Consider the following 6,850-nt stretch of genomic DNA (forward strand, 5'->3'; position numbering starts at 1 on the left):
CCAGTGCACTGCTTGTTGGTTTCTCTCTGCTATCCTGTTCTCTCTCCTGTTTACCCTCACCCCAACTGGTCAAAGCAGACGGAAAACCCTCCCAGAAACTGGTTCTTCCGGAGGTTCTCTCTCCCCACTGTCGACACACGTGGCTCACATAGTGACTGAGTTAAGATTCTGATTAGTAAGTTTACAAAAAGTGCCTAAGAATTCATCACTTTTAAGTCAAAAATTTCTAGCTGCATCTATGGCTGCATGTGCAGCATTCAGGCTGTGTGAATAGCTTTCACTCAGCCCTGCTCATTGCAATTCTACCCTGTTCTTGTTTGCAGAGCTGCTAAAGCTCTGTCAACTGGCACAGGCGTCATGAGTTAACAGACCTTTTCAAGCCCAGTCACTAATTCTCAGTTTTACTTTAGTCTGGTCTATGACTCAGCCACTCCAGTACATTCACCTTGTTGTGTTTAAAAAACTACTCCTGTGTAGCTTTGGGTGTATGCTTCAGATTGTTATCCTGTTGGAAAACAATTCTTCTGCATTAAGTTGTCCTTCAGAATTTCCCTATGCTTTGGTGTATTCATCTCAGTCTCTACTTTTACAAGTCTCCCAAGGACTGCCACAGCGAACAACCTCCACATTACGATGCTGCCACCACTGTGCTTCACAGTGGGGATGGTGTGGTTGTGATGATGTGCAGTGTTTGGTGTTTGCCAAATGCAGCGTCTTGTAGTCCACTAGCCATAAAGCTCAATTTTAGTCTCATCAGACCAAAAAGAAAATATTCTTCCATTTGACTTCCAATTCACTCAAATGTCTTCTGGTTAACTGTAGTCCAGATTTAATATGAGCTCTTTTTTTAAAAAAAATGTTGTTTCCTCTGTTTCTCTTCCATAAAGCTTTGACTGGTAAAGAACTCAGCTGCTGAAGCTTGTAACTTCTTCAGGACCTTCAGGATGCTCTAGGTAGATATGTGCACATGCTATTTCATAACGATAGATTTAACTTTACTCCAAGAGATGTTCTTCCAAACCTAGTCCAAGGTTTTAAATACCTTTTTCACAGATCTGCTTGGACTGTTATTTTGTCTTCATGGTGTAATTAGAACATCAATTAGGAGTACTGACTCACCAGTGACTGAACCTTCCAGATGCAGGTGTCTTTCTACTACAATCTTTAAGACGCTTTAACCGCACTCAGGTGACCCCTATTTAACTAAATGTGTGACTTGCAGCACCAGCTGGTTGCACATGTGCTGAATTAGGTAACTCACTTCAAAGGGAGTGGAAACTTATGCAATCACTTATTTTACTTTTAATATTCTAATAAACTGATTTTGCTTTGTAGAATTTTGGGTTCACTTTTCCATGGAATAGTCTTTTTGTAAATTCTTGTCCAAACAAAAAAGTCAAATTAAACTGACCATGGTTTCATCCTGAAAAACAAGAAAGGGGGTTGGACACTTTATAGGCACTTTAGATAGTCACTTCAGATTGCAGCTCTGCTTTTATGTTTCTCCGCCATTACTCTCCGTAGTATTAAAACCAACTAGCGCAGAAGTGAAACTATCTTGAGTAATGACATAATCTACCACAGCTTACATAATGTCAGCTCTTCTTGCTGTCATGTTGAGTTTGTGCTGTAGCGAGGTCACAAATAGATTTATTTTTTTAAATCAGGTGATGGTGTTCATGTTCAAAAAGTGCTGCAGATACAATCATTTCAGCAGCTGAGCAGATCCGTCTCCATGGCAACGCTGTAAACTCGACACCTGTGGTTTCCCGTTGTGGTCACATTTGCAAAAAAAGAACAACACAAAATCAACACCAGGCCCAGCAACAGAGATAGGGTTGTAGATTTCATATACATTTGTGGGATTTTGTTCATGATTGTTAAATTTTAGCGTAGAAATTTTGAAATTATTTCATTTATACAGCAAAACCTGACTGATCAAACAGAGAAGTTTACAATGCAACTATGAGATGCTATGCAGTACTATAGTTGACAGTGTTTTAAGTCATTGTTTTTTTAAGATTGCAACCCACCCATGGGTCGGGGAAGAGCTTAGACAGATTTCAGAGAAACTACCAATAAATTAAACATTGATTAGCTGTTGGTAAACACACCTAGTCTTTTTTTCACACAATCTTTTAGCTGGCCAAAGATTTTGAAACAAACATCAGTTCCTCTGCTCCAGGATAAAAACAGAATTAACTGCTATGGCACATCAAGTGTAACACTTGCTTCAGTGTTGGTGGAAAGTTTCTGTTGTGTAATGAAGTTTATATACCAACCGACATAGAGATGTTGGTGCCCAGAGCTGCTGGCACACACACACTCACACAGGCAGGATCTTTCCATATGGAAACATGGAATGAATGGATCATAATCACACGGTTGCAGTTGCTGTTCATCCTGAAATACACACATCCCAACTCTGGAATCACAATATTTTATTTTCCACCAGTCCAGGAGGACAGCTGCCGTACTGCCTGATACCTGTCACCCTACACCAGGGTCCCACATCCTGCTTCCTCCCTCTCTCATGTCCACATTTTAGCACTTTTCTCTTTTCCCTGTCATCATTTCTCAACGGATATTTTTAATCCAGTTTAATTTTGTCATATGCATTTATATTTAACTTACAATAATACAACTTTAGTAAGAGTGAAGGCAAGTTTGGCTCTCAAGTGATCATCAGACTGTTTTTGTATAGCACTCTAACACAAAGGGGAAAAAAGCAATAAGAGAACTGAGAATTGAGAACTAAAAACTGTAGATCCCCTGGAGGTTAAGGGGAACAGGATGTGCAGGTTATTGTTCATGAAAATAAACTGACTAAATACTTTTTTTCTGGCTTAAATACTGTAAATTACCCATGGCCAAATAATACATACTTTCTCATGTCTAATTTTGGTAGATGGTAGGTTATTGCAAAGCAGCTGCTTTAGTGATTTATGTCGAGATAACTGCAATTTAAATGAATACTTTGAAGTCACAACAGCAAAAAGGTTATTTCGGGTTACAGACTAAATCCAGCAAATACATATGTTCATGAGTTTAACAAATAGAAGCAGCAAAATATGCGATGCCCTGCACATGTACCAAACACTGTGTCGATCAGTATGTGCACCTCCCACCTTCTTCTGCTTTTATACTCGCTATTTTTAACCAAAAGTGCAGCGCGGACTTTTTTTCCGAGCTTCAAGTGGTTTTCCTCTGACGCCACAAACACCAGTGACATTTTGTCACCAGGCAAGGTACACACACACACACACACACACACACACACACACACACACACACACACACACACACACACACACACACATACACATGCATACACACACACACACACACACACACACACACACACACACACACACACACACACACACACACACACACATACACATGCATACACACACACACACACACACACAGAGTTGTGGTTAGGATTCAGAAGATTGCTTGCCTTCACTCAGCGATGGTTTCAAAAGGTTTAGAAGAGCCCGTTTTGTGCAAGGCAGGAAGAGGAGCGGGGTAGTGAAAGCGTGTGTGCTCTACATGTAGACCGAGATGGCCTCTCATGTGGTTAGAGTTTTAAGTGAAGAGGCGATGGCCATGATCACAGGACGTTCTGACACTGGGTTGTATTTACGGCGCTTTGCAAAAAACACTATCTTTACCTCCAGATGTGTTTCTCCGTGAAATGCTGCCATTGACAACAGCTTTCATTATGTTTCATCCCCACCTAAAAACACTCCACTCTTAAATCTGTTAAACAAATGTCATCCAAAAAACAAGCTTTTGTGAGGGTTAAATTCACATCAAACTAACACTGTTATTGAGTGCCAGAGTTCATCTTTGGCATGTCTAAGCAGACCCTTCAGTCTCAGAAGAGTTTGTCCCAGGATATGAAAAATGAGAATCCAATTTATTCACTGATGCGGTAATAAAAATGAACAATAGTGATTAGGCCCTAAGCAGCCACAGAGTGGCTATGAATATTCAGATGACTAAATTACAGACAGTCTGATTGTCTTTCTCTTGCCATAATTGACAACAGATTGGAATCACGTCATGGTAATGAGATTCCACAACCCTGCCTAAAGCCAAGCTTAACAGCCCTCAATGCCATTTGCTTCACTGTTAAAACTATTAAAACAGATCTCAGACAGACACATTTGTCTCTTTTCAGTTTTGCACCTTTGTGATGAAAAAGGTATAAAGACAAGCGCATTCAAAACCGAGAACAGAAACAGCAGAAGCAAAGCTGTGGTTGCCTGCAGTGCAAACTCAAGCTGTGTTGCAAACTACTGAACCAATGCTTGAAGCACTTTGATGGGGTGTCAATATTTTATGGTTCATAAAACAACTAAAAACACAAAAATCAACATTTAAACTAAGAGAAATACCACTGTTTAGTGCTGAGTAGCTTGTGTAGCGTCAACTGAAACCAGCCACTAAAACCAATGTCGATGAGAGTGGTGAGAGTGAATCAAAACACTACAGCTGTGGGCTGTAAAAACCATGACGATGGTCTGAGAAATGTTCTGCAGACTTCTGTGGAATTGTTGCATAGACTGTGAGAACATCTCCCCTGACACTAGATATGGTAATTTTTACATTAAAATATAATAAGCATTTACATACACGGCTTCAGGGATGTTTTGATGTCTAAAGGTGTGAAATTACACTGTAAAAACAAATGTGGTTAAAAAAAGTAAAAATCTGGTAATAATAGTCAAAAGTGTCAAAGAACAGTATGAAAAATAACAAAAAATATCAATATAGAGTTAAATTTTACAGTTTTACAATGTAAAAGGACAAGTTTGTGCAAATATAGATTTTTTCTCTGTAATTTAGTGGCTTTTATCTGTAATTGAACTTTTTCCCCAATTTTTAAGTCATTAATAGAAAGAGCCGCAAATATCTGTAAAAGAATTATATTTTTGCTGATTTAAATTCAGTAAAACTGTGTAATTTTACTGACAGTGTAAACTGAAAACATATTTTCCACTGACTTCATTAGTTTCATGCGTAGTTTCACAAAACAAAGAAAGTTGATTAAAAAAATAACAGTAAATTGTAAAAACAAAAATGCAGGAAATGCTATGATTTTTTTGAGGATTTAAATACAGTAAAGTCTTGTAATTTTAAAGTTATTAAGAAACTTACTCAGTGTAAAAAAAACAATAGTAATTACCATTCGTTTTTTTGTAAATGAATGTTGGGGATTTAACTAGCTTTTATCGATAATTTAACAAAAAAATTAAAATCTGTAAAATTGTGTTAAATTGTTCAAAGCAAAATCTTTTTTTTATATATAATAATGTATTGAGTATTTCACAAAAGGAAGAAAAAATACAATTACTTCTGGATCGGAAATGTGTGTCTGTGACCCTCTGTGTTGTCTTGATGTCCTGGTTGAGAGTCACTGCCTAACGTTAACATTATCACTGATGGACTGATTGCTGTGTCATGTCAGTCTGAGCTGCATATATACCTTATGCAGTCTAGAGAAAAATTAGGATGTTTTGGCGTATTATGCATCCTATGGTCGACTTCCTTTCTGTTCAGCCCAGTTCAGAGCCCTCACCAGTGATTACTGACTTTTCCGTCAACTTGAAGTCTATTTATGAGAAATGATTGACTGAGATTAGCATACACTGTATATTGTTGTGGCTTCCTGTTGCACAACTTCTTTGTGTGTTTGGCACATTGTGAGATCAGGCTGCCTGTGATATTCTGCACTCTGGTACTCATCTAAACTGTGCAGCCGGCACAATACAGGAACTCCACTCATTATCACCCCATCAGCCTGCCTTCCTACGTCCTGAGGACACTGTTGTTTCTACAAACTGCAGCAGCAGCTTATCTGGGTCGTCAGGTGGAAACCGCAGCAACAGACTTGACAGGCGACACCCCCCCTCCTTCCACAGATCACTTCCCGGGGAAGCTCTCACCTCATTGGTTCCTTCCTGAATGATCGGCTTTTCCCATGTTATTACTGCTGGGACATCACACTGGTCTGCATCCAAAAGCAGTAACAGTTCCTAATGATTATGGGAATGTAAGGTGTGCAGGAAATTGAACATTTAGGAGTATGGTATCGCCTGTTTGTTCTTCTGTCCTCACCTCTTAAGCCTAAGATAAGCGATGTGTGGTCGCGGCAGTGTAATATCTTCTCCTGTTGTAATGTAAACTAATGCAATACTTTTCAAATTGCAGCAAACTGTCTGTGTAAGTTTGTGCGCACATCCTTTTTCTGGGACGTCATCCAAAGTCCTATGAGTGTCTCTGTTTATATCAGGCTCCATTAGATAGTATATGTCCATGTCTAGTTAATATGTATACAAAAGGATACGCAGAGTGAGAGGATTTAGAGCTAATGAATTATAGTTTCCTCTTGGCACCGATACATTCGTCCGCTCTTTTCCACTGAAATGGCTCTTCATCTTTTCTAAATTAAAAAAGTATGCAGATTTTCCTCCTTTGCTATCCCCTGTAGTGCATTTATTCGTCTCCTCGGCCCGTCTGTGAAGTGTGGGGGTGGAGTGAGGTGACAGAGGGCAGATGTTTCCTCCCCCAGCTTTGAAGATGCTTGTAAAGATGGAGAGAGGAACAGTGTACGGCCTGTTTCTCCGTGGAGGTTGGGTGTTTTACGAGGGAGGCCACGATCAGATCTGGCAGCGGCTTTGGAAATGGCAGCTCACTGTTAAACACTCTGCCGAAGCCGCAATCTCTGCATGTCGATCTAACTCCTCATTTAGGCAGAACTGCTTGAACCATCGGTGCTTCAGCAGAACTTTGCCTGTTCAGGAGGTGTTAATGGTCTGAGTTTAAACAGAGAGCTGCA

The sequence above is a fragment of the Acanthochromis polyacanthus genome, chromosome 3 (genome assembly GCF_021347895.1).
Source record: "Acanthochromis polyacanthus isolate Apoly-LR-REF ecotype Palm Island chromosome 3, KAUST_Apoly_ChrSc, whole genome shotgun sequence".
Lineage (NCBI taxonomy): Eukaryota > Metazoa > Chordata > Actinopteri > Pomacentridae > Acanthochromis > Acanthochromis polyacanthus.